This window comes from Hyla sarda, chromosome 6, assembly GCF_029499605.1.
Source record: "Hyla sarda isolate aHylSar1 chromosome 6, aHylSar1.hap1, whole genome shotgun sequence".
Lineage (NCBI taxonomy): Eukaryota > Metazoa > Chordata > Amphibia > Anura > Hylidae > Hyla > Hyla sarda.
Genome location: NC_079194.1, coordinates 116,403,066 through 116,415,556, shown reverse-complemented (window position 1 = coordinate 116,415,556; position 12,491 = coordinate 116,403,066).

The following is a 12,491-nucleotide window of genomic DNA, read 5'->3' as shown; positions in this document are numbered from 1 at the left end:
CCAAACAGAATCAGCAGCATGGGTGACAGTTGATGCGCGTGTGCAAGACAGGTTTCATCAGACCCTCCTGCTCCTCCAGTCTGCTCTGCTCCATAGGCCCCGGACCAGAGAAGCAGTGGTCGGAGCACACACATACTGCCTCCAGTCATATACTGTGTATGGCTGGAGGCAGTAAGTCTGTGGGGGCACCAAAGGGGCCTATAACTAGCTGTGAGGGCACTAAGGGGGCCTATAACTAGCTGTGGGGGCACTAAGGGGGGCCTATAACTAGCTGTGGGGGCACAAAGGGGATCTATAAATAGGTGTGGGGGCCTATAAATAGCTGTGTGGGCACAAAGGGGGCATATCACTAGCTGTGGTGGCACAAAGGCGGCCTTTCACTAGCTGTGGGGGCACAAAAGGGGCCTATCACTTGCTGTGGGGGCACAAAGGGGGCCTATAAATAGCTGTGGGGGCACAAAGGGGGCCTATAAATAGCTGTGGGGGCACAAAGGGGGCCTATTACTACCTGTGGGGGAACAAAGGGGGCCTATTACTACCTGTGGGGGCACAAAGGGGCCTATTACTACCTGTGGGGGAACAAAGGGGGCCTATTACTACCTGTGGGGGCACAAAGGGGGTCTAACTATATTTTGGGGGCACAGGGGGCTTACAACTATATATAGGGGCACATAATGGGCCTACAACTATATATGGGGGGCACAGAGGAGGTGTACAGCTATATATGGGGCACAGATGAGGTGTATAGCTATATATGGGGGCACAGAGTATGTGTACAGCTATATATGGGGGCACAGAGGTGTACAGCTATATATTGGGGGCACAGAGGAGGTGTACAGCTATATATGGGGGCACAGAGGTGTACAGCTATATATGGGGTAACAGGAGCCTACAACTATATATGGGTGCACAGAGGAGCTGTACAGCTATATATGGGGGGCACAGAGGGGGTGTACAACTATATATGGGGGCACAGAGGAGCTGTACAGCTATATATGGGGGCACAGAGGGGGCGTACAGCTATATATTGGGGCACAAAGGGGTGTTCAACTATATTTGGGGGCACAGAGGAGGTGTACAACTATATAGAAGTGGACATTTGTGCTGAAGAAAGGAGCCTAAAATATTTGTCTGGTGGCTCTGACAGGTTCAGTGAAGACAAGTCTTGGGCAGGAGAAGTCTTTATGATGCACCGAGCTGGATAGGGAAAAAAAGAAAACGTGACAACTCCGATCAGCGAAGTCCCCTGTGAGTATCTAAATGTAATTGTAATCACTTATAGTCTGCAGAGTGATTTCTGGTATCTACCTCTGTATAGACAGTGAAAGAGATTCCAGTTGCCCAGAGGTGGGGGGGCTGGCTATGAGCTGCGTAAGGAGCCCCGAAATTTCTTTTGGCAGCCCTGCTCTAGTGTATTTTATCATCACCAGTCACTATGCTTTCCACTTTAAAATATTTAAGAAAATCAACCTGTACATTTATACGAAGCATTGATAGAGTTGTTGATGATAATATTGAAGTGTGGAGTAATGACACATTGTGAATTGACAAATTGTAGGCCATTCAGACTTTCAGGCCTTCCAGTGCCAGGCTAAGGGAAATTCTGAATTAACAAAATCATATATATATATAGTAATCTACACATTTCATATTCAGACATTGCGCATATACAGTGGGGCAAAAAAGTATTTAGTCAGCCACCAATTGTGCAAGTTCTCATACTTAAAAAGAGAGGCCTTTAATTTTCATCATAGGTATACCTCAAATATGAGAGACATAATGAGAAAAAAAATCCATAAAATCACTGTCTGATTATTTTTAAAGAATTTATTTGCAATTTATGGTGGAAAATAAGTATTTGGTCACCTACAAACAAGCAAGATTTCTCGCTCTCACAGACCTGTAACCTGTGCGGAAGCAGGGTTTTACCGTTTTTGCACTTTCGTTTTTTCCTCCTTTTTCACCTAAAAATCCATATGATGGCTTATTTTATTGTGCCACCAATTCTACTTTGTAATGACATCAGTCATTTTACCCAAAAATCTACGGCGAAATGGAAAAGAAAATCATTGTGCGAAAAAATTTAAGAAAAAACACCATTTTGCAACTTTTGGGGGCTTTTGTTTCTTTGCAGTAAATTTTTTCGTAAAATAACACCTTCTGTTTATTCTGTAGGTCCATACGATTAAAATTATATCCTACTTATAGAGGTTTGATTTTGTCTTACTTCTGGAAAATATAACTACATGCATGAAAATTAATAAATTTAAAATTGTCATCTTCTGACCCCTATAAGTTTTTTATTTTTCAGCATACCGGGTGGTATGAGGGCTACTTTTTTGCGCCGTGATCTGACGTTTTTAGCTGTATCATTTTTGTATTGATCGGACTTTTTGATCGCTTTTTATTAATTTTTTCATGATATAAAAAGTAACCAAAAATATGCTATTTTGTACTTTGGAATTTTTTGCGCATACGCCATTGACCGTGCGGTTTCATTAACTGATATATTTTTATAGTTCGGACATCTACGCACCCGGCGATACCACATATGTTTATTCTTATTATGGTTACATATTTTTTTATATGGAATTTGGGAAAAGGGGGGTGATTTAAACTTAATAAGGAAGGGGTTAATGGGTGTTGTTTTTTTTTTACTTTTTATTCAACTTTTTTTTTTTTTTACAGTTTAGGTCCCCTTAGTTTAGGAGGAATCATTAGATTCCTCATACAGATCAATGTGGTTTCATAGAACCACATTGATCTGTGTGCTCTGCTTTATCATTCTCAGAGCCGGCCAGCTCATCCTTAGATGGCAACTGGTTAAGAGTCTCCTCTGTCCTCCACTCGCTACCTGTATTAATGGCACCTGTTTGAACTTAAAACAGTCACACTCCAAACTCCACTATGGCCAAGATCAAAGAGTTGTCCAATGACACCAGAAACAATAGACAAGCAACTTGGTGTGAAGAAATCAACTGTGGGAGCAATTATAAAAAAATGAAAGACATACAAGACCACTGATAATCTCCCTCGATCTGGGGCTTCAGGCAAGATCTCACACTGTGGTGTCAAAATAATCACAAGAACAGTGAGCAAAAATACCACACAAGGGGAACTAGTGAATTACCTACAGACAGCTGGGACCAAAGTAACAAAGGCTACCAACAGTAACACACTACGCCGCCAGGGACTCAAATCATGCAGTGCCAGACGTGTCCCCTGCTTAAGGCTGGGTCCACACTACGTTTTGTCCCATACGGGAGCGCATACGGCAGGAGGGAGCTAAAAGCTCGCGCTCCCGTATGTAACCGTATGCGCTCCCGTATGGTTTTAGGTCCGGTTGTAAAAGCGCATACGGCGCAAAAATGAGCCGACCGGACCGAACGTTTCACTCCGGTCGGCTCATTGAAATGAATGACATACGGGAGCGCATACGGTTACATACGGGAGCGCGAGCTTTTAGCTCCCTCCTGCCGTATGCGCTCCCGTATGGGACAAAACGTAGTGTGGACCCAGCCTAAGCCAGTACATGTCTGGGCCTGTCTGAGGTTTGCTAGAGAGCATTTGGATGATCCAGAAGAGTATTGGGATAAGATGAAACCAAAGTAGAACTTTTTGGTAAAAACTGAACTGTGTTTGGAGGAGAAAGAATCCTGAGTTGCATCCAAAGAACACCATACCTACTGTGAAGCATGGGGGTGGAAACATCATGCTTTGGGGCTGTTTTTCTGCTAAGGGACCAGGATGACTGATCCGTGTAAAGGAAAGAATTAATGGGCCATGTATCATGAGATTTTGAGTGAAAACTTCCTTCCATCAGCAAGGGCATTGAAGATGAAACGTGGCCGGGTCTTTAAGCATGACAATGATCCCAAACACACGACCGGACAACAAAGGAGTGGCTTTGTAAGAAGCATTTCAAGGTCCTGGAGTGGCCTAGCCAGTCTCCAGATCTCAACTTCATAGAAAACCTTTGGAGGGAGTTGAAAGTCTGTGTTCCCTAGAGACAGCCCCAAAACATCACTGCTCTAGAAGAGATCTGCATGGAGGAATGGGCCAAAATACCAGCAACAGTGTATGAAAACCTTGTGAAGACTTACAGAAAATGTTTGACCTCTGTCATTGACAACAAAGGGTATATATAACAAAGTATTGAGATGAACTTATGTTATTGACCAAATACCTATTTTTCACCATAATTTGCAAATAAATTCTTTAAAAATCGGACAGTGATTTTACGGATTTTTTCCTCATTATGTCTCTCATAGTTGAGGTATACCTATGATGAAAATTACAGGCCTCTCATATTTTTAAGTGGGAGAACTTGACAATTAGTGGCTGACTAAATACTTTTTTGCCCCACTGTATAGAAGAGTTCAGAGAAACACGTATATGTCCTACTCAGGTTTATATTCGAATGGTCTTGAGCTGCTTTTTCTTAAATATGATCCTCTGGCTCTTATTCACTGCCTGTTGCCCTCTTGACAGGTTTTATAATAGATACAAATGTGCATTGCCTTTGCCTGTCTGAATTATTGAGTATTTGCCACCCATGAAAGGCTGATCCACTCCCAACCCAAGAGCCTTAATAAATTATTTACCTGAGCCCTCAACAGGAACCTCCATGGTTCACCAGTAACACTTCAACAATGAACTTGGATACCCGTCCATGCAGAGCCTTGGACAAAGGGAAACTGTTCTGTGCATTGGCACGAAAATGCTGAAATGTTTGCATGGGTCTACTGAAGATCATAAGCACCTACTGCAATGCACCTAAGTAGTGTTCCCAAGAAAGGGAGGTCAGATCGAGGGACCTCTAAGAGGGCAAATGTGATGGTACCGGGTCTAGAGACTGCATCTGGTACACATATGCCATCAGCGACCTCCAGGCTCTGCCAAAAAATAGAACACTCTCAAGCTTTGTCTCAAACATGCCAGAGTAATTGGACCAACACCAGAAGAATTCGGCAGGACAACTCCCTTCAAAAGGTAAGTTAGTTTTCTAGGGTCTGACGTCTAATGGATGAGGAAGTGTTGGAAATATCCAACTGCTTTTTAGTTCAATCTGTTGGAATAAAAGCAGGGTGAAAACAAAATTGCTGCTTTTACAGCTCAAACAGTGAGTGCCGCCCAAATACTCTCGGTACCCCCGGAGGTACCTTTTGTAGATATTTGAGCAAATATTTGTAATTTTTAGTAGTTTTACATCTACATTATTCTTATAGTGAGCTTTAAGATTGTTTATACTAAGGCTTTTATAGAGGATTTGTGAATATGTGACATCAATAAAATTTAGCAGATTTTGCCATAAGGTGCCTGCAGCCCGGACCCCACCAATCATTAGAAGAGCCAATTGTGCGCTTCACTTTCGGCTGTTTCTTGCAACTGGCATGTACAGGTATCCGCAATTCCATATGGTCTTCACAACTCTCTCCTTTATGTCAGGGCTTGGCCTACAGTGTGATTGACACACAGGTCCTCAGCCCATGCACCATCCAACGTAAAGGAGAGAGGCATAGAGGCCTTGGAGAATTGCGGACACCTGGCCACGCCTACCTGACTTTGCTGACTCAGGCCAAATTTTTTTTAGCACCATAAAGTTACAGATAAAGCAGCCAAAAGGTATGGCTGCATTACACTACTAAGCAGCTTTCATATACTGGGCATAAATTCTAGTGACAGTTGGGCTTTAACCCCCTTAAGGACGCAGGGTTTTTCTGTTTTTGCACTTTCGTATTTTCATCATCACTTTCTAAAAATCATAACGCTTTCAATTAGTTTTTTGTGCCACCAATTTTACTTTGTAATGACATCAATCATTTTACCGCCCAATCTATGGGGAAGCTGGAAAACATTTTTGGAAAATTGGGAAAAAAAAACAACACAATTTTTTTGAAATTTTGGTGGCTTCTGTTTCTGTGCTGTGCACTTTTCGGTAAAAATGACACCTTATCTTTATTCTGTAGGTCCATACAATTAAAATGATACCCTACTTATTGGTTTTGTTTTACTTCTGGTAAAAATCCTAACTACATGCACCAAAATTAATACATTTAAAAATTGCCTGTTCTGACCCCTATAACTGTTTTATTTTCCTGCATAGCTTATTTTTGGTCACTTTTTATACCATAAAAAAATGAATAAAAACTTCAGATCACATCCGTATGAGGGCTCATTTTTTTTGCACCGTGATGTGAAGTTTTTATTGGTACCATTTTTGTTTTGATCTAACTTTTTGATAGCTTTTTATTCATAAAAAGTGACCAAAAATAATCTATTTTGGACTTTGGAATTTCTTTACAGGCACGCCATGGGCCCTGCGGTTTAATTAACAATATATTTTTATAGTCCGGACATTTACGCACGTGGCGTTACCACATATATTTTTATTTACATTTTTTTTTTTTATGGGAAATGGAGGGTGATTCTAACTTTTATTAGGGAAGGGGTTAAATCACATTAACAATATTTTTTACACTTTTTTTTTTTTTTTGCAATGTTATAGCCCCCATAGGGAACTATAACATGTATTACACTGATTGAATACATTGATCAATGCTATGCCATAGCATTTCATTGATCAGTGTTATCAGCGCTTGTTTGCTACAGCCTGGATCTCAGGCTTGGAGCAATCAAGTGCCGATCGTACAGCCGAGAGAAAGGTAAGAAGACTCCCCCTGTCTTCTCAGCTGTTCGGGATGCCACGATTTCACTATGGTGGTCCCGAACAGTCCACTGAGCTAACCAGCAATACTTTTCTCCCGTTTTAGACACCACAATCAACTTTGTTTGTGGAGTCTAAAGGGTTAATACCAGACTTCAACTAGATCTGTGACGTCCGGTATTAGCCGCGGGTCCTGGTTGCTGATAGCAACCGAGACCTGCCGTGTATGAAGCGTGCTCAGCCCCTGAGCGCGCTTCACATAACGGAAGCCGGGCATGAGCGTAAATATACGCTCCTGGTCGTTAAGGGGTTAATGGGTTACTCTGGAGGGAAAAATTTACAGATTTGTAAATGTTGTCTATTTAAAAATCATAATCCTTCCAGTACCTATCAGCTGCTGTATGCTACAAAGGAAGTTGTGTAGTTCCTTTCAGTCTGACTACAGTGCTCTCTGCTGACACCTCTGTCTGTGACAGGAACTGTCCAGAGCAGAAGTAAATCCCCATAGCAAACCTCTCCTGCTCTGGATAGTTCCTGACAAGGACAGAGGTGGCAGAAGAAAGCACTGTGGTCAGACTGAAAAGAATTGCACAACTGTATTACAAATCTGTAGAATTTTCTGGTACTAGTTGATTAAAAAATGAAAAATTTTCTCTGGAGTACCACTTTTAAGCAAGTGCTAAGTGCTGACTTACCCTGTCCCTCTATTAACGCATCTCCATAGATGCAACACATTTTTTTCAAAAATTTTTTTTTTTTGGGAAAATGCAAAAAAAATTTCACAAGTACACAAGCCTTAAACTCAACCATAACCCTTATAAGAATGGTGTAAAGTATGCTGCAGATAAATTCCTCCCATTGTGTTGTTGTTTTACTATCAATTCATTTATGTAGCGGTTATTTTTTCTGCCCCAGATATCAGCTGACACCAAGTTTCCAGACAACACATTAAGCGATCGGGTGGCTGAGAAAGGGAAAATATCTGCTTTGCCGTTAATCAGAAAAGGAGCAGGAAAGGTCACAGGTATGGGCTGAATAACAGGCATATGGGTAGGGTGGGCATCTCTGTCCATGCTTCTCTAGGGATATGTTGTCCTCCTAAATGCAGGTGTTGGGCACATGGAAATGTATCCAGTCAACCGTGGCTATATGCCACTATGAAAGCCTTGTCTACCTCCACCCACAATTGAGTTTTAGCTGTTTGAGGGTGTGCCAGCTGTAATCGTCCATCTGCTGCATAAGAAAATCACTGGCACTTGTCTACGCCCATCAGCAACAAAGTCAGGTAATGAAAGGTGCGCGCCCAGTTCAAAAACCTGGCTTCAGCTGCACTTGGCATGCTAGGGTAAGTGTCAGTCTTGCCCTGCAGAGCGATGGTTTTCAGATTATATGTCAGGGGGCGTTACCTGAGCCTGAACTCTCCTCACAAAGGAATCAACTAATCAAAAATACATAAAAGGCGGCTACATCTGATGCCAGGTTTATAGTCTAATCTACACATATCAAATCCACTTATAGCCACCTGCTCCTTTATATCACCAGTGGTCATGGCGGAGGCTTCAATACTCATGCAGTGACTGCCGGTGTCGAGTATCTAAAATTATTCTGTAGACAACATTAGTCACATATTATTTAGAACTGGCATAACAAACTTTAGGCATTATCAACAAGTTTTTTTATTAAGTGGCAACAGTACAAAATTGTGTTATTCTTCTGGCCTGTAAGGTTTCATGCACCTGACTGGAAATATATCATATCATACAGCAATATTTTTCACCAGTTATTAAGCGCTGTTGATCCAGGACAGTGAATACAAGACCCTGCTTCTTTTTTAACACTTAGGCTGCTTACACACTATGAAGTTCACCCGTTAATAAACGTACGTTTGAAAAATAATGAATAATGCCCGTTAAACAACCCCATTCAAGTCAATGGTTTTTTTCCTTTACCCTTTGTCACACGTTATAGCCCGTCTTGACTAACGGACATTAGTTGTAACGGGAGAAATAACGTGACATGCACAAATTTCACAAGAAACGGGTAAATTAACGGACGTTATTTTTAACATTGAAGTCTATGGCCAACAGACGTTAGTAAATACACCCGTTAATGCCAGTTATTATAACTGACGTTATTTTTACTGAGCATGCTCAGAAGAGGTGACATCAGCAGACTCTTGCAGTGCTGAGGGACTACTTCTACTCCCATTATGGAACAGACTTGGTTCCATGATGGGAGTAGTAGTTCCCCACTGCAGGAGTCTGCCGGTGGCTGGGGAGGTTACATTGGTGTTTGTTCTACTACCCCATCATGGAACAGATTCTGTTCCATGATGGGGTTGTAGTACAGGGGCTGAGGGATTGATCGCACCGGGTCTCACTTCTGACACCCGATGCGATCAGAAGTTATTAAGCAGGGGAGCAGGCGGCATGGTCCGCAACCCTGCGATCACGATGTGTTTTTTACTTTCATTTTTAAATTCCCTGCTGGGATCCCTGAATGGCCGGTACTGAGGAGCCATTCAGGGGATCCCAGCAGGGTTTTTAAAATGGACAATGTGAGGGGACATATGTATATTAAAAGTGTTTTGGGGGGGGGCGGGGGGCAAGATATCTAGCGCTGCAGGGGGGGCATAGAGCGCTATATATCTAGCCCCCCAGCGCATTTATAATATGCCTCCCGCCAGCGCATCAATAAAAATATATACCCCCGCCAGTGCATTAATAAAAATACGACCCCGCCAGCGCATTAATATGTATATATCTATACCTCCGCCAGCGCATAATGTGACCCCGCCGATGCATTTGTCTTAATTTTCCATTGCAGCGCTATATGTGAATGGTATATCTATCAGAACGCGCCCAGCAGCCGCCGGACAGATGATCCTGACAGATATACTATTCATTCATAGTGCCGGCAGCTGCATATGTATATAGATGTGCTGGGGGGGGGGGGGGGGGCAGACATATAGTGTTATCTGCCCCCCACAGCGATTCTATATACATATGCAGCCGCCACGCTATGAATGAATAGTATATCTGTCAGCATCATCGGCCGGGCGGCTGAAAGATATGACATATAGCGCTGCACAAATGCGCTATATGTGACAAGTATATATGTCAGCAGTGCATCCAGCAGCCGCCCGGCCGATGATGCTGACAGATATACTATTCATTCATAGCGTGGTGGCTGCATATGTATATAGAAGCGCTGTGGGGGGGCAAATAACGTTATATGTCTGCCCCCCAGCACATCTATATACATATGCAGCCGCCGGCGCTATGAATGAATAGTATATCTATCAGCATCATCGGCCGGGCGGCTGCTGGATGTGTTCTGATAGATATACCATTCACATATAACATGGCAATGGAAAATTAAGACAAATGCGCCGGCGGGGTCACATTATGAGCTGGCGGGGGGTATAGATATAAACATATAAATGCGCTGGTGGGGGTCATATTTTTATTTATGTGCTGGGGGGGCTAGATATATAACGCTCTATGCCCCCCCCCCCCACACACAACACTTTTAATATACATATGTCCACTCACATTGTCCATTTTAAAAACCCCGCTGGGATCCCTGAATGGCTCCTTAGTACCGGCCATTCAGGGTTCCCCGTGGGGAATTTTAAAATGAAAGTATAGAATACATTGTGATCACAGGGTTGCGGACCATGCCGCCCGCTCCCCTGCTTAATAACTTCTGATCGCATCGGGTGTCAGAAGTGAGACCCAGTGCGATCAATCCCTCAGCCCCTGTACTACAACCCCCATCATGGAACAGAGTCTGTTCCATGATGGGGGTAGTAGTAAAAACACTAATGTAGCCTTCCCAGCCACCAGCAGACTCCCGCAGCCGTGGAACTACTAATCCCATCATGGAAACAATGATGGGAGTAGAAGTAGACCTGGCTGTGGAAGTCTGTAGAAAGATGTTAAAACGTCCATACATGACGGATGTTATAACGGGTCTTAACGGAATAATATGCCCGTTATTTGGACAGACATTATTCAGCCGTTAGCATCCTTTACTTCACCCGTTATTAAACGTCCGTTAACAATGCATAATAATGTACGTTTATTAACAGGTGAACTTCATAGTGTGAAAGCACCCTTACCAACAAAAGGTTTTTCTTAGAGGGTGGATTTAAAAGCAAAATAACAATTATTGTTATGGATATATAATTTTGGTTATAACAGCTACTTGCAGGTAAATTAAAAGGGGAACTCCCCTGGAAAACTTTTTTTAAAATCAACTTTAAATCAACTGGTGCCAGAAAGTTAAAATTCTTAATCCTTCCAGTATTTATCAGCTGCTGTATGATCCACTGGAAGTTCTTTTCTTTTAGAATTTCTTTTCTGTCTGACCACAGTGCTCTCTGCTGACAACTCTGTCCATGTTAGGAACTGTCCAGAGAAGGTTAGGTTTGCTATGCGGATTGTCTCCTACTCTAGACAGTAGTTTAACTTTCTGGCAACAGTTGATTAAACATTTTTTTTTTCCAGTGGAGTACCCCTTTAATCATAATGCATTTTACCACTTTGGATTAGCCTTCTATTTAAACCCTTGATGTCCCTGTTAAGAATTGGTCCTATTGTGTTGAAAGTTGTGGCTTCTTACTGGATCCCATGGCAGCTGTTTAATGGTTATTGACCCACGATGCAGTTATTGTTTGTTCATAGACCTAATATTTTACATTACAGCTATAAGTGCCCAAAATACTGCCAAGAATACAGACCTTCCCCTATTGCTAAAGACTTCACAGAGCAGGGGGAAACAAAAGCCTCAGCCCATCCTTGCCAGTGATGTGACACCATGGGTTAGAGCATCTCCTTCTGAGACCTCGCTGACATGTCTTCTTCACAGCATCCCATCTCCAAAGATGTTACCTGACAACACGTCTGACTGCCACCAAAGTCAGAGAGATATTGCTAGGAAGGACAGCTGGAGGCAGAATGAAAGTCCCCCTGAACAACCACCAACAAAAGACAAGGCCAACAGCAAAGCTAAACTCAGGGGCAGAACTGGCGTGACCAAAAGACGGACCTTTAATAAGTTCCATAATATGAAATTACCTCCAGTCCCTGCAGTGACAGAACTCAACTTTAGCCGTAACTTCAGCTTTTCATTTTTTGAATTGCCGCAACACCAGAGTCCCCAGCACTGGCTCCAGCGGCAGAAATATGTGTATATGATGATGAGACAGCTGCAATAAACTTCAATGTAAAAGGTGTTTTCTCTGCAGTAAATTAAAACACAATTTCATTACATTTTTACATATAGTAACTATATGGTAACTGATCTCTTGTATGTCAGAGGCAGTATTATACTAGAAAAAAGATTGTGATGACAAATAATGGAAACTGTATTAAATGGTTAAGTAGGGTGACAAACACACAGCTAAATATGATGATACTTTTACTGAATGGTAAACATAGAATGCATGGGCAGATAAGAACCATTCGGCCCATCTAGTCTGCCCAGTATTCTGAATACCATGACTAGTCCCTGGCCTTATCTTATATGAAGGATACTTGAGAGGGTTAATGCTGTCTGGTATATGTTGCATATGTTATACAATATCTACTACAAGAGAAAAGTAAAACCAGCACACATATTATAACAACTTTATTATTATTATCTTTAATGTAAAGTACATTTTACCAGCATATTAAGATACAGTTAAAGGAAATAGGTGGGTGGCAACATAAAATAAATGCCAGCAAAACTGCTGACAGCCCTAAATAGACAAAAGGAGGGAGCAATACTACATACATCCCTTAAAAAGAGTTCTATGGGATTTGGCTTTACCATCATT